General features: G+C 37.1%; 1 long non-coding RNA gene across 1 annotated transcript in view; it reads left to right on the plus strand.

The window, feature by feature from the left end:
* The window catches only part of LOC123608596, a 78,880-nt gene extending 62,437 nt beyond the window's left edge, over positions 1-16,443 (plus strand). Inside the window, exon 5 of the long non-coding RNA XR_006717327.1 lies at positions 16,303-16,443. This is a non-coding gene — a long non-coding RNA (uncharacterized LOC123608596). The remainder of the gene's footprint in view (positions 1-16,302) is intronic.
* The last annotated feature ends 322 nt before the right edge of the window (positions 16,444-16,765 follow it).

The raw sequence follows: 16,765 nt of genomic DNA on the forward strand, positions 1-16,765 counted from the left end.
CCTCCAGCAACCCTCAGTTTGTTCTCCATATTTATGAGTCTCTTGGGTTTTGTCCCCCTCCCTGTTTTTATATTATTTTTTCCCTTCCCTTATGTTCATCTGTTTTGTCTCTTTAAGTCCTCATATGAGTGAAGTCATATGATTTTTGTCTTTCTCTGACTAATTTCACTTAGCGTAATACCCTCCAGTTCCATCCACACAATTGCAAATGGCAAGATTTCATTCTTTTTGATTGCTGAGTAATGCTCCATTGTATATATATATATATATACCACGTCTTCTTTATCCATTCATCCATCGATGGACATTTGGGCTCTTTCCATACTTTGGCTATTGTTGATAGTGCTGCTATCAACATGGGGTGCATGTGTCCCTTCGAAACAGCACACCTGTATCCCTTGGATAAATGCCTAGTAGTACAATTGCTGAGTCGTAGGGTAGTTCTATTTTTAGTTTTTTGAGGAACCTCCATACTGTTTTCCAGAGTGGCTGCACCAGCTTGCATTGCCACCAACAATGCAAAAGAGATCCTCTTTCTCCTCATCCTCGCCAACATCTGTTGTTGCCTGCATTGTTGATGTTAGCCATTCTGACAGGTGTAAGGTGGTATCTCATTGTGGTTTTGATTTGTATTTCCCTGATGATGAGTGATGTTGAGCATTTTTTCATGTATCGATTGGCCATCTGGATGTCTTCCTTGGAGAAGTGTCTATTCATGTCTTTAGCCCTTTTCTTCACTGGATTATTTGTTTTTTGGGTGTTGAGTATGATAAGTTCTTTATAGATTTTAGATACTAACCCTTTATCTGATATGTCATTTGCAAATATCTTCTCCCATTCTGTCAGTTGCCTTTCAGTTTTGCTGATTGTTTCCTTCACTGTGCAGAAGCTTTTTATTTTGATGAGGTCCCAGTAGTTCATTTTTGGTTGTTTCCCTTGCCTCCAGAGACATGTTGAGTAAGAAGTTGCTGCGGCCAAGATCAAATAGGTTTTTGCCTGCTGTCTCCTCAAGGATTTTGATGGCTTCCTGTCTTCCATTGAGGTCTTTCATCCATTTTGAGTTTATTTTTGTGGATGGTGTAAGAAAGTGGTCCAGGTTCATTCTTCCACATGTTGCTGTCCAGTTTTCCCAGCACCACTTGCTGAAGAGACTGTCTTTATTCCATTGGATATTCTTTCCTGCTTTGTCAAAGATTAGTTGGCCATGGGTTTGTGGGTCCATTTCTGGGTTCTCTATTCTCTTCCATTGATGTGAGTGTCTGTTCTTGTGCCAGTACCATACTGTCTTGATGATTACAGCTTTGTAGTGTAGCTTGAAGTCTGGGATTGTGATGCCTCCTGCTTTGGTTTTCTTTTTCAAGATTGCTTTGGCTATTTGGAGTCTTTTCTGGTTCCATACAAATTTTAGGATTATTTGTTCTAGCTCTGTGAAGAATGCTGGTGTTACTTTGATAGGGATTGCATTGAATATGTAGACTGCTTTGGGTAGTATCGACATTTTAACAATATTTTTTCTTCCTATCCAGGAGCATGGAATCTTTTTCCATTTCTTTGTGGTGTCATATCAATTCTTAAATGTTGGCAACTAGATGGATATTGAAAGCTAGAAATGCAGAGTTTTATTTTTATAAAAATGTTTAATGAGCATATTTAAATTTTTAAAAATTAAAATAAAAATTGAGCATTTAATTAATTTATAAATTTATAATTTGATATTCATCAGTTTATATGTTACCTTTTAACTTTAATACTTTTATATATTTTAGAAGAAAAATAACTTAGCACATGAAAAGTTTTCCATTTTCTGCATTTTAAATTTACATTTTTGATTAAAATCTATTTAAATTTTATACCCTTTATACAACACATTTTACTTTTTAATCCTTTAGATTCTTGAGAATGAGGGCCAGTGAAAAATAGAGAATTATGATAGAAATGAGGAATTCAAAAGTAGAGATCAGAAAAGCAAAAAAGCTGTAAAGAAAAAAGAAATACAGAATTTTCAAAGTGAAGGTCTACTTAGGTTAAAAATAAAAATACGGGAACAATTAGAGTGAACAGACTTTTGTTGAGCATGACCCTAATAAAATTTGCAAACAAGAGATTACAATTTCTTATTTAATGGAGATTTATTTAACTACTGATCAAAACAATGCAAATTAACAAGAACATTATTCTCATCAACCCACAACGTAAATAGGTCAGATAAAAACCTCTCTCAACTTTACATTCTTTATTAAATGAAGATTTAATTTTTAATTAAAACAATGAGAATGAAAATGTTGATCTATTTTTTATCATTTTAATAACCTGGAAAAAATATAAGCATCTCTGGCCTGCCAATTAGAAGATGGCGAAATGAATGGTCTTGAAATTATCAAACAGAGGAAGAATACTCCAAGCATCTGACAGGATGAAGATCTTGGAAATGGCAATGCCATGTCCTTCTGAAATTATTGCTAGTAAAACACATTCAGGTTCAAATTAATGATTGGAATTTTACACTGCATGAACATGGCAGAATTTCTAATATTTTGTTTTACTCCAAAATTCTTTCAAGTAGGAGAGTGTAGAAACTGGCTTTTATATTCTCTGCTTAGAAACTATTTTTTTTTTTTTATCATGGTTCACATTTTTCACAGCCAATCTTCATGATAGACTTCAGCCAATGAATGCATTTGTGACAGGAAACACTTAAATTCTCAGTAAAATAACATGAAATGTCCTTTGCACACAAAAAGTACAGATGTAATTACCAGAAGTAAAAAAAAATTGTCAAACAGCAAATAATCGATAATATTCCACAAACAAAAACAAATGTCAAACTAGTACACGGGCATAATGTTCTTTAAAGAATAATATCACATATTCAATCTTCGGCTACGTTTAATGATACCTTTCATGGCACAACAGCACAATATTTATAGAACTTAATGGCAAATATGTAGGATGTGTAGAAATGATCTTGAAATTTGAAGAAAGAATGACCAAAAATTTAAGATAGGTAAAAAAATAATGAAACAAGTGAAGATTGTCTGGTAGGGAGAATTAAAAAACAAATGCATAAAGAAACAAAATGCAGAAGCACACCTGTAAATATAGAGAACAAACTGTGAGGGGGGAGAGGTCGGGGAATGGGCAAATGGGTGAAAGGGAGTGGGAGATACAGGCTGCCAGTTATGGATGAATAAGTCACAGGAATAAGGGGTACAACATAGAGAATATAGTCAATAATATTGTAATAGTGTATGATGACATATGGTAGCTACACTTGTGGTGAGCATAGCATAATGTATAGGGAAGTTGAATCACTATGTTGTATGCCTGAAACTAATGTTACATTGTGTTTCAATTCTACTCAAAAGGAAAAAAAAAAAGGATAAGAAAAGAATCTTATCAAGGGGAAAACTGTGATAGTGGTGCTAACATGGTTGATAACAACTAAGATGATTTTGGTGAAAAATTCATGATTCTTTATGCAATTTACAGTACATGGTTTGACTCTGTTACTGAGAGAGATTGCTTCAATATTGCTAATGTTATTGACATTTTGGGGAATAGCTTAAACATTATATACAGTATTTTCAGGATCTGTCCAAAGGTGGAACATATTGAAAAAAACCATCAAATTTGATGTAGTACACATGGATTAACAATGTTTACTTGCTATTAGTATTAGCAAAAGCTTAGAAGAAACATCTAACTTTGGCTACTTCACTTTTGAAAAGATTAAAAAACTCTTAAAATTTAAAGAAAATTTTTATAAATAGATACTGCAAGTGCAATATGCAACAAAAGCAACAATTTGAAAAAATATAAGAAAATTGAAGAAATAAAAATGTTCACATAACTAAAAAGGAGAAAATTCACATACACAAAAAAATCCCCAGGCTAATTTCTGTAAATGCTATTTTCTGGCTAATAGAGACCAAATAACAATTTGAACAAATTGAGCAATGTACTGCTGTCTTCAGTTTAAAAAAAAAATTTTTTTTAATGTTTATTTATTTTTGAGAGAGAGAGAGAGAGAGTGGGGGAGGGGCAGAGAGAGAGGGGGAGACACAGAATCTGAAGCAAGCTCCAGGGTCTGAGCTGTCAGCATAGAGCCCAATGCGGGGCTTGAACCCACAAGCTGTGAGATCATGACCTAAGCTGAAGTCGGATGCTCAACTGACTGAGCCATCCAGGCGCCCCTGTTTTCAGTTTTTTTAATAATCCAGAATTGGAAAATGTAAAAGCAGAAGAATTAGGAAAACTGATATGAATCTAGATACTGTCTTAAGAGATCCTGAGAGGGGCGCCTGGGTGGTGCAGTCGGTTAAGCGTCCGACTTCAGCCAGGTCACGATCTCGCGGTCCGTGAGTTCGAGCCCCGTGTCGGGCTCTGGGCTGATGGCTCAGAGCCTGGAGCCTGTTTCCGATTCTGTGTCTCCCTCTCTCTCTGCCCCTCCCCCGTTCATGCTCTGTCTCTCTCTGTCCCAAAAATAAATAAACGTTGAAAAAAAAAATTAAAAAAAAAAAAAAAAGAGATCCTGAGAGATCTTGGTGTGATAGCAACCTATATGATGAAATTCAAATACCGTACTTGATAATATTGTTTTGAAATGAAAATGTTTCAAAAGTACATCTATTACAATATTTGAGCATGAAATGTGAAATAAGTGTTCGATTCTGAATTGAGTACTGTTTTGAAAATTTTATTGACAATTCCATTTGTCACTATCTCAGTAGAGCCAAGTTTTTCCAAATGGAATTAATAAAAAGTATGTAATAATTTTGACCCAAGAAAGGTTTTCTAGTTTGGCATTTCCTGTCAGTAGAACTCAAATTATGTGAAAAATCTTGATTTTAACAACATTATTAGTAACCTTGATGGGCCAAAGGCAAGAAAATATATTTTATAGAATAAATATATAATAATTTGAGTTACAGATGTCTTTATTGCTCATCCAAATATTACTCAGGTGTAATAATAATTAAGTTCAGTAGTCTTTGTTACTTTGCTGACTTTTAGTTATATAAAACCTGTAGCTTTGCCCATAGTTAAAAAATTTTGTTGTTTTGAGTTGTTAAGATAGGAAGAGAAGACCTGTTTTAACTAACAGTTTTGTTAACCTGATTTATAACTTTTATATATGGCCCTTCACTTGTATTCTTGCCCCAAGCTTAAAAATCTTAGAGGTGTATTTGGGTGAACTGCTTCTCTCACATATATAAAATATTCTAGATGGAGGGCAATGGACCTGCCTATTGGACAGTAGCCTGGAGCCCATGGTCAGCCTTATTTGGTTAATCATTGGTAGGATAGGATTGTGGACAGCCTGGTGTTAGGCCATAAGGATAGACAGCAAACAATATATATTTTTTTTCATTTTTATTTATTTTTGAGACAGGGAGAGACAGAGCATGAATAGGGGAGGGTCAGAGAGAGGGAGACGCAGAATCTGAAACAGGCTCCATGCTCTGAGCTGTCAGCACAGAGCCCGACGCGGGGCTCGAACTCATGGACCACGAGGTCATGCCCCGAGCCGGCCGCTTAACCGACTGAGCCACCCAGGCGCCCTGACAGCAAACAATATTAATTGCTATCCCATGAAAGATTTAGAGCAGGTTGGAAAGAACTTAAGAATGCCAGATGCCTGGGTATGAGGATAAGGGGAAGGAGGTTACTTTTAAGTAGTTAGTACTCTTTTCCAACTCTTCTCCCTTTCGTGTTCCACCCCAGTTCTGGGATTTGCCACACTAAAGACAAGTCCCTAAGAACAAGATAATTATTCAATTGGGTTTTTTTCTAATGCTTACAAAAACCTCTTATGTACTTAATCTAGCCCATCTGAGTTTTCTTATTTGATAATTTTGAGTGAGAGTTTTAACTTATTTTACCATATAGCTTTAATGGTTAGGAGGTAAAAAATAATTATAAAATGCTTGGTAAAAATAAAGGCAAAATGAATGTGCCGTGATAATATTTGCCATCCCTATAATACATTGAAAAGCTATTTATCATGCTGTTATGATCTATTTGCTATATTTTTGCTTGGTTGGTGATTAGTTTCTTGGCAATATTTTTATATGAATGATCAAAAATTATCAGAGTTAAATGAACTTTCTTCAGATCTAATTACATTTATAGGCTTCTTTTCCTAGAGCATGACCAAAAAGAGAAAAAAAAAAAAAAAAAAAAAAAAGAAAAGGAAAGGAAAAAGGAAAAAAAATCTACCTTGGACAGAGAAAAATGAATTTCCATGTATTTTCAGAGTTTGGCATAGCACTGAACTGGATTTACAAAACAACTTCTCCTACCCTTGGCAGATTATTTAATTTTTCAGTCATGATGGTTCAAATATCAAGTTCATGTATCAGTGTTCCTTTATTTGTTAGTTGAAGTGACCTTGCCCTGATAGTTTCATTCTACTTTCATTACCAGACCTTGATAAAACAAAAAGTTAACAGTGTTTGGAAAGTATAACAAAAATCTTAATATATATTGTATGTATACATACACACACACGTTATTTTATTTTTTTATTTTTACTTATTTACTTTATATATATATATATATATTAATGTTTCTATTTATTTTTGAGAGAGACAGAGAAAGAGAGAGAGAGTGTGCAAGTGGAGGATGGGCAGAGAGAGAGGGAGACACAGAATCTGAAGCAGGCTCCAGGCTCTGAGCTGTCAGCACAGATCTCGACACCGGGCTTGAACTCACTGAACTCACTATGAGATCGTGACCTGAGCTGAAGTTGGGCCTTCAACCTACTGAACCACCCAGGTGGCCCTATTTATTTAATTTTTAAAAATTGAAACAAAAATCTTGCTTTCCTTCTCTAAGGTGCGATGGTATATGTCACTGTAGATCACAATAGAGGCAAATACCTACTCTGTTTTGGTTTTTTTTTCTGTCCATATAATAGAAACCTGTGCTAGTTATATACTGATGTGTAACAGATTACTACAACAGTTAGTTGGTTAAAACAACAAACACATATTATCTCACAGTTTCTGTGAGTCAGGAATTTGGGAGCAGATTAGCTGGGGGGCACTGACTCAGGGTGTCTCATGAAATTGCAATCGAGAAATCAGCTAGAACTGCAGTCATCTGAGGGCTTGACTGGTGCTAAAGGAACTGCTTCTGAGATGGCCGTTCCCATGACTGGTGGCAATTATCACTGTGTAGGTCTCTCCATAGGGCTGCTCAATCAAGTATCCTTACCACGTGGTAGCTAGTTTCTCCCAGGGTGAGTGACTTAGTTTTTGGTCACACATCATTATGTCTTTTTGTATTTTTTTGTATTTTATTGGTCATACAGACCAATCCTGATACGATGTGGGAGAAAGAATATCAGAGCATGAATACCAAGAGGCAGGGTCACTGGAGGCCAGCTTGGAGACTAGCTACCACAAACAGTGTTGTATTCAGAGCACTCAGCAACTTGAGTAGAAGCCAGAATATCCCCAGGAAAAATTTTGTCATCTGTGCCCTTCTGGAATGTTCCTTAATTTTTGAGACATGTATTGGCTACCATTGAGGCAATGGTAAAAAAAAAAAAAAGTTGAATGTGGCAGCCAGAAATGGCAATTCAAATTCTAGCTCTTGACTCTACCTTTGGAAGAGGTTGATCTAAATCTATCTCAGTTTAAAATGGAGGAACTAATGCACATCTGTCTATGTTTAGTAGATTGTGTGCAAGATAAAAGCCTTAGTTCTAAGTATAGTGCCAGGCATGTGAGAACTAAACAAATGCTACTTTTTTTGCTCTTTGCCTTCAAGATACTCTAAAGCAGAATTTCCCAAGCATTGTCCTATGAAATACCACTTTTCATCTTCTCATCCTTCCAAAGGGTGGGAAACACTTGGGGAAACACTTCTCTAAAAGAGGATTTCTTTAAAATAGCTATTAGAATGGACATATAATAAGGTGCTGAGAATCTAATTATAATGACTGGTCCCTAAGAGAACTGTGTCAACACAGGCATGAGAATGTATTTGACAGTCTTCCTAAACTTTCCTGATCCTAAGAGCAGAGATTCAGACCTAGATGTGAATGCCCAAGGGATGGGGCTGGGAATCTGGAGTTTTAACAAGACTTTTAAAATTCTTGAGATCACACAAGTCTAAGAAATGCTACATATGGTGAATTTACCTCTGGAAAGTGTAATGTGGGATGTTGGTGGGAGTTGGGGTGGAAGGAGTTGGGCACCTAGAGGAAAGGGAAAGAAATTTTGAGATTTTCTCCCTCAGAAATTCTGGCATTGTCACTGATTTAACATTTCCAGGTCTCTCTCTCTCTCTCTCTCTCTCTCTGTCTCTGTCTCTCTCTGTATGTGTGTGTGTGTGTGTGTGTGTGTGTGTGTGTAAGGTGTGGAGTGGGGCAGCTAACCATCTGTGGATGCTGTTTTTGGAATTCATTCAGTGTAACTAATATGTAGGATGTGTCCCCTATAAGATACTATGTAGTGGCCTCCCCATCCCTGTTCACCTACTTTGGTGTGATAAAGAGGGCAAAATGTATATCTGTTCCCACTCTGCTTTTGGCAGTGTAACTCTAGCTATAACTCAAATGACTACCATGGATGGACATGAAATGCAACAAGTGAAACTAACTGGCTTATAATAATAGAAATGATGGAATGATAGAAAAAGATCTCCAGGTGTATTTTCTGTGAAAAAAGCCTGCTAAAAAGCAGTGTATATAATTCTACCTTTGTGTATAAAAGGGAATAATAGAACTGTTTTCTTATAATTTGTCTAAAGATACTCTAGAAGAATACACAAAAAATTAATAAAAGAGATTACCTTGAGAGAAGTTGGGGCACATGGATAGATAAAACATAGAGATGGGAGTGAGACAGAGTGAGAGTACATCTTTTTAAAAAAGATTTTGAACCAAATGAATTTACTACTGTTTTTAACAAAATAAAGCAAAATACAACAATATACAGGCCAAACCAAACAAGATTGTGGACTAAATTTGGCCCATGAATTGCCATTTGAAACCTGTGTATTAAACAAATCCCTAAACTTAAGTCATTGAAGTCTGAATCATTCATTCAGCAAACATGTCTTGAATGCCTCTTAAGGTTCAATGTTCATGTTCAAGAGCCAGAGCCCTATCTCTGACCTTAAGGAACCTTCTATCTCTAGACTCTAGTGGTCCCTCTTGGTGAATATTTAAAAAGAAATATCTTTGTATTGTTTTGGCAATTTAAACCAATTAATAAGTGCTTCTAAGTTGAATCTCCAGTGAACAGGTAAGACTTGCTTTCAGATAAGCGATTACATGTTCATATACCTATAGTTAATGTTTAAGACATAAAAAATACTTTGAGCTATTTTGAAATAAACTCTGTTAGGCTTGTTTATTAATTTATTAAGCAAATATCTCAAGATAAACTCAAGCCAAGTAAATTATTTTACATTCTAGATAAAATTAATATGTATTAATGAAGCTTAAATATATTTGCAAATAAAATTTCTAAGAGCAAACTGTTTAAATGAGAAACAGAAAATATAAATAAGGAAAGGAGGAGGAACCAGGAATAAAAGAGAAATACAATCTATCTTCCTTTGTAGAAAACAAAACAAAACAAATGTGACATAGCCTCCTTGAATCTGATAATCTAATCTTGATACTAATAATGTTATCTCTTTTGGAGAAGTGTTTTGGCTTTTTTCCATACCTCAGCCTCCCCACCCTATAAACTCCCGGAAATGTGCAGTTCATGTAGAAAAGCAACATGTTCTGCCCTCTGGTAGAATGGAGACCTCTGTTCCCCAAACTCTTGTAAAGATGCCAATAGAAGTTTAGATTGGCTCAAATGTAGAAATATATTTCCTATCATGATAGTGGAAGACATTTCAGGCTTCTGGATGCTTACAGATTCTGCTGCCTGAAAGTCCTATTCAGAAGTTTACTTTGCTATGACTAATTGTTAGGTAGACAGCAGAGTTACTCAAGACTAATATTACTGGTTTTGAACTGACATTAAGGTCTTTAGAAAGCCTAACTGTCTGTATGGAGCAGTGTTTCTGATCACATTGTTACCTTGAGAGCCCCAGAGGTTAAATAACTTTATTTGAGAAGAAAAAGATTCATTAATATTTTATCAAATAATTTGATTTGAATAAATAATTTCTTCTGGGTGATAAAACAAGAGAACCATCACAATATGTTTAATAAAATTTATTTTAGTTTGAGAGTTAATACCATATCTAGTACATTTTTGCATCTGTTTCAGTTCTCTTTTGCTATATCACAAAACACTGCTAAATTTAGTGGCTTAAAAGAGCAACTCACTGCTGTCACTCATGGTCTGTAGGTTGACTGGATTCCACTGAGCTTGGAGTTCTTGGTTGTGGGGCTTCTCATATGGTTGCAGTCAGATAGTTGGTGAGGCTAGAGTAATTTTAATGCTTGACTGGGCTAGACATCTGGGCTGGACTCCTTGACTCACATATCTGGTGCTTCAATTAGAATGACCAGAAGAGCTAGAAGCTGGTATCTATCTCTTTTCACATGACCTCTTCCCATGGTTAGTTTGGAATTCCTCACAGCATTATGGTCTTACGGTAGTTAGAGTTTTTACATGGGAGCCTTTTCTGCCAGAGTAAGGTTCAAGAGACTTTGGCAGGAGCTGCAAGGCTTTTTGTGACCCAGCTTCTGAAGTCACATAGCATCACTTTTGTTTCATTCTGTTGGTCAAAAAGGTAATCATACACAGGAGCCAATTGATAGAGCCCCCAATGACCAAAGCAGGAACAATTTGATCAATAAAATAAATAAAATTTCATTGGATTACAACCCACAGTACAAGATAGGGATCCATTGAGTCTATACTGATGTAAATGATTGAATAAATCCTTTTCAAGAAAAGAAAGTTAAAGGAAGACGACAAGGGAGAAGAGACAAATCTCCCTTGAAGAAGAATTCCAATTAATTTCTGTAGATACTCCACTCTCTAGGAGGGGAAGCATGAATCCTGACTCCTTAAGTGTGGGTTGCTCATAATGACTTCCTTCCAAAAGTGTAGAATGGAAGAGAAGAAAAGAATATCTCAGTCCTATGATCAAGGTCAGTATCAACAGTGATAAATCCTTGATTTAATGTGATATATCCTTGATATAATGTGATGAGGCTAGCACTTTACTTCTATGATCTTCCTTCCCCAAACCCCAAACCGCAGTCTAATTGTGAGAAAAATATCAGACAATTTTCCAATAGAAGGACATCCTATAAAATTCTTCATCAGTACTTCTTAAATTTATCAAGGTCATCAAAAATAAGGAAAGTCTGAGAAGCTGTCAAGAGGAACCCAAAGAGACAACGGCAAATAAATATAATGTGGTATCCTGCATAAGATCTTGGAGAAGAAAAAGACACAAGCAGAAACAAAGGAAATCTGAATGAACTACTACAGACTTTAGTTAATATATATATATATAATATGTATTCATTAATTATAACAAATATACCACGCAAATGGTATGTCAATGATAGGAGAAGCATATGTGAGAGCTGTCTATACGATGGCATCATTTTCCCCCCAAATCTCAAACTATTCTTAAAAATAAGGTCTATGAAAAAAAAAAAAAAAAGCTAGTCATAAGGCCCAGATTTGAGGGAGGGGACTACAAAAGATGTAGCAGGAGGTGCATTGGGGGATCATCTACAATAGCATCTATTCCACTGATTTTCTTCTGAGAATTTACTTCTCTACCCCTAGTCCCAGTTAATATAGCTGGAGGTTTACACATTTGTTCCAGAGGTAGAGCCAGTGACTCTGGACTGAGGTAATCAATGAGTTTCATTTCCTTCACCAGAATCAGAGAAATTTATTTTCTTAGTTTCAAGAGTGGTCAGTGACTTAACCTAGAGCAATCAGAGCAATTCTAAGACTGTTAGAAAAGTAACTTCTGGCCTTGAACTTGAGTATATGTGAGGTGGGAACTGCTGCCTCTTATCTTAGGATCAGGAGGGGAGAAGTTGAAGGTGCCAGACACCAACTGGAGTGTGAGCAAGAAGCCAACAAAATAGGGGTAGCTGGTAGAGAATAGACTCAAAGAGTGGGAAAAAAAAAACAAGCTGTGGGACATTATGGAGCCCAGAATCCATCCTTGCTTGGAGGAGCTCTGCCTCTGCCTCTGGAGATCTCAATTATGCAAGGCACTAGTCTCTTGTTGGCTTAAGACAGTTTAATTTGGGATTTTTTTTTTTTTTTTGGTTCCTTACAATGGATGAAGTTCCCAAATGAAACAATGAATTGTCCTCCAATTTCTTTTTTGTTTGTTTTGATTTTGTTTTGTTATTTCACATTTTTTATTTACATTTTAGTTAACATACAATGTAATATTGGTTTCAGGAGTAGAATTTAGTGATTCATCATTTACATATAACACCCAGTGCTCATCATAACAAGTGCCCTCCTTAATACCCATCACCCATTTAGCCCATCCTTTACCCACCTCCCTCCATCAACAATAAACTTATTGTTTATTTCACTTTCTCTCTTTTTTACCCTTTCCATATGTTTGTCTGTTTTCTTTCTTAAATTCTACCTGTGAGTGAAATAATATATTTGTCTTTCGCCGACTGACTTATTTCACTTAGCACAATATATTTTAACTCCATCCACATCCTTGCAAATAGCAAGATTTCATTCTTTTTGATAGCTCAGTAATATTCCAGTGTGTGTGTGTGTGTGTGTGTGTGTGTGTATCACATCTTCTTTATCCATTCATCAGCTGATGGACATTTTGGGCTATCTCCATAGTTTGGCTATTGTTGATCATGCTGCTATAAACATTTGGTGTGCATGTATCCCTTTGAATATGTATTTTTGTATCCTTTGTGTAAATACCTAGTAGTACAGTGGCTGGGTAGTAGGGTAGTTCTATTTTTTTGCTTTTTGAGAAACTTCCATACTGTTTTTCCAGAGTGGCTGCACCAGTTTGCATTCACACCAACAGCGTAAGAGGGTTCTCCTTTCTCTGCATCCTCACCAATATCTGTTGTTTCCCATGTTGTTGATTTTAGCCATTCTGACAGGCATGAGGCAGTATCTCATCGTGGTTTCGATTTATAATTTCCCTGATGATAAGTGATGTTGAGAATCTTTTCATGTGTCTATTAACCATCTAGGTGTAAAGAACTGTACTACTTTGGCTATTCAGTGTTGTCAAGAGGTTTTGTTTTTATTTCATTTAGACACAGCATCTTCTGAAACAAGCACTAAGACATAGCTCCCAGAGAGCAAAGTGAGAATGCAATGGAAAGGGTAAATCAAGGAGGGGAGAATATTCCCAGAATCTCAGTTGGGAGCCAGTTAAGAACAAAGCCTGGAGCCTGGAGATATAGCCCATGAGGCTAAAGTGTGGGTTGGGCCATCTTGCCTGGTGGGAGATGAGCTTGAAGGAGTAGACTGAGGTGACATCTCGGAGAACTCTGTGCTTTGCTAAGGTTTGACTTCTCTTGAAGGGCAGTGGGGAGACTTTGAGAAGATTAGGAAAATGTCAGGAACAAGGTTAGGCTTGCATTTTACAAAGATTACTTTATAATAATTTAAGCTGTTCTTAATTGTATATACTTTTTCTGAATATGTACTATTTCCATAATAAAAATAAGTTTTTAAAAAGAAACCTTATTTTGTCTGTGGTATAGATTGGATTAGACATGGAATGTGAGATGAGATTCAGGGAAACCAGTTAGGAAGTTATTGAAACAGGAGATTGCTAAAATGGAGAAGAGGATATTACCTTAGGAGCCAGGAAGACACGTTTGAATGGACCCTGGCTTTTCTACTTCTGGACTGTATCAGCTTGGGCAACTATTTTTCTTCTCCAGGTCTCAGTTTTTTCATCTGTAAAAATATAGGTTGCAAGAATTGTGCAAGTTAAGTTCCAGTGTGTAGTACTGTCAGCAGATGTAGTTCTAATTCTCATGGTGTGAAGAGTATGAATTAAGACAGATGCAGTGGGGATGGAGAAGGGAGAATAGGTGGCAGTGATGTTAAGGAGGTGGATTGTATAAACCTCAGAGACTGATGGAATGATGTTGTAGAGCTGCCGTACTTCCTGGGGATCCCACTTGGGTGGGATTAAGCAGATAGTGCACTCCATCCACTTAAAGAAAAATAGGGAAAAGGTCAGAGTTATTGGTTGAGGGGGTGCGGAAAAGTTGGGAGTGATGGGAATTATGAACTCAGTGTGGAACTTGTTATACTTGAGATGCTCTCAAGACAGTTGGCTTTTTGGGTCTGTAGCTCTCTGGGAGAGTTGGGGATCCATGATGGGTATTGGGGATATAGTACTTTCTAAGGAAAATGTTCTCAGAGTAATGAATAGAGGGCCATAGGGAGCATGAGTGTTTTAAGAGGAAGGCAACAAAACAGGAGCCATAAAAAGCGGTTGGGTGGAAGATGAGAAAAGAAAATGGTCATATATGTTAAGAGGGGAAGTAGGAGTTTATAAGCTAAGAGAGAAAAAATTTCAAGAGGGAGTGAGTGATTAATATTGTCAACTGGCACAGAGAGGTCAGCTAAGGTTGACACTGAAAAAAATGCTTTGGATTTAGCAACTGGGGGTGGGGGTGAGGGTGGTGTCACAGTTTTGCCAGAGATTCTTGAGTGGAGTACTAGGGCTTGAATCCATATTGCAGTCTGTGGAAGAGTGGACAGGAGGTATGAATTCCACTACCATGGGGTAGAATTGTCCTCTGTTCATTCTGTGAGAGGAAAGAGAAAAAGAGGGATGGTGGAGTTTTGTTTGTTGGTTTTAAGAAGTGAACCCTTGCATGTGGATAAGTAGCCAAACAAGAGAGAAAGAATAAGTGTGATTCTGAACTATGTGGGAGGGGGTGGAATTTTCTGGCACAGGTGAAGGAATTAGCCAGAAACCAGAAAAGGGAGGTCACTTCCTCTGGGATGAGGGGAAAGCTGGCATCAATGGGTACAGATTAAAATAGATAAAAGTGTGGGTTGGGGAGGTGTGAGATATTGAGGAAGTTCATGCTGATGATCTCAATATAAGTGTGAAGAGGTCTATGAGGAGAATAGACCTCATTCTATTGACCTTTTAGAGCAGGCCATAAGGCATGAGGATTAGGAAGGGAGACTTGGTTTTATTAAGCCGTTTGGGAGGCCAGGAGCAGAACAGTCCAGAAGGGATTGTTGAGTAGTGCTATAGTTTCCCTCAGGTCAAAGATAGTTCATGGGGTGAGTGTCCTCCACCAGTGTTCCCCATTGTACCCACAGGACTGAGGAAGGGGTAGATGGAAGCAAAGGGGAAGGTATTGAGTGTACTGAGGTCCTGATTAGGAGGTGAGGGTTGAAGGGAGCTTCTGAATTCTGAGGATGTATGCTGTGGTAGACAGCAGGACTGGTGAGTGCGTGTTTAGGAATAGAGAGGTCAAGTGGCCTCTCTTCCTCCTTCCTCTAACACCTGTAATCTGAACAGAAAGGCACAGGGTTATCTACAAGGCTATTTTTAATTGGTCTCTAGTTGGTGGTCTCTGTTGTTTTCTCTTTCCTGGGAGGAGTTGGCAACTTTTAGAAACCCAATTTTAAAAAAAAAATTAATGTTTATTTATTTTAGAGACAGAGAAAGAGAGACAGTGTGAGCAGGGGAGGGGCAGAGAGAGAGGGAGACACAGAATCCGAAGCAGGCTTCAGGCTCTGAGCTGTCAGCACAGAGCCTGACACAGGGCTTGAACTCATGAACTGTGAGATCATGACCTGAGCCGAAGTCAGCCGCTTAACTGGCTGAGCCACCCAGGCGCCCCTAGAAACCTAATTTAAAAGAAATAATTTATGCAATTTGGAGTCTTTAGACAATGAGACACAGCAAAGATCTAAAAACATCAGTGAGGCAAAAGAAGTATTTGTAGAGGGATTACAAATAGCTACAGGACCTATTCTAAATTAAGTGAAAAAAAATCATTACAAAACAGTGCATGGATTATTCTTTCTTTTTTCCCCTAAATTGTCCTGAATCTTTTATATCTTATCTTTGTGAGAAAAAATAAAATGAGTTATAAGTAGCTATTGATACTGGATTTTTCATTCAGGCCAGTGTGTGTGTGTGTGTGTGTGTGTGTGTGTGTGTGTGTGTCAAGGATTCCTCTTTGCGTTTTGTGTCATTGGATGTCAAGTATGAGTACTAAACAAGAATATCTGTGGGAGTTATCATCAGTAGCTAAAATTCTCTTTGCAGTTATTTTTTAAAATAATCGGAATAACGTATTAAATTCAAACTGTTTAGGAATTCGTCTCTCAAGTAAAAATATCTTTAAAATTCTGACAGGAGATGGACAAGGAAGCACTCAGTCTGGTGTTGGAGATAGCAGGATAGTTTTGGAAGGAGCCAATTATGCCAGCAAATGCTTGTTGCCGAGTGCTGCCTTTTTAAAGGTATGCTTGCCCTTTTTATAGGTTCTCTCCTTAGGTTGCCTTGAACTGGTCTGTTGGGGGAGGTAGTGAGGAGAGAAATTAAGCCTTTTAGGAAAGCCCATCACTGACTCTTGTGGGTGATGGGGTTAGTGTGGTAGCAGCCAAATTTCCTACCAGAAGTCACCCTCGTGTCATGAAAATGACAGGAAGTGTTCATAGTACCACTTTTCTTAATAGCCCAAAATGGAAACACAAAAATGCTGACTATAGGAGTAAAAGATAAATACATTATGGTGAATTCTCACAATGGGATATTTACTTGCAGTGAGTGAAAGTACATACACAACACCAAGATGAATCTGTCACAAAATGCTGAG

Source organism: Leopardus geoffroyi, chromosome A1 (assembly GCF_018350155.1).
Source record: "Leopardus geoffroyi isolate Oge1 chromosome A1, O.geoffroyi_Oge1_pat1.0, whole genome shotgun sequence".
In the NCBI taxonomy this organism is placed as follows: Eukaryota; Metazoa; Chordata; class Mammalia; order Carnivora; family Felidae; genus Leopardus; species Leopardus geoffroyi.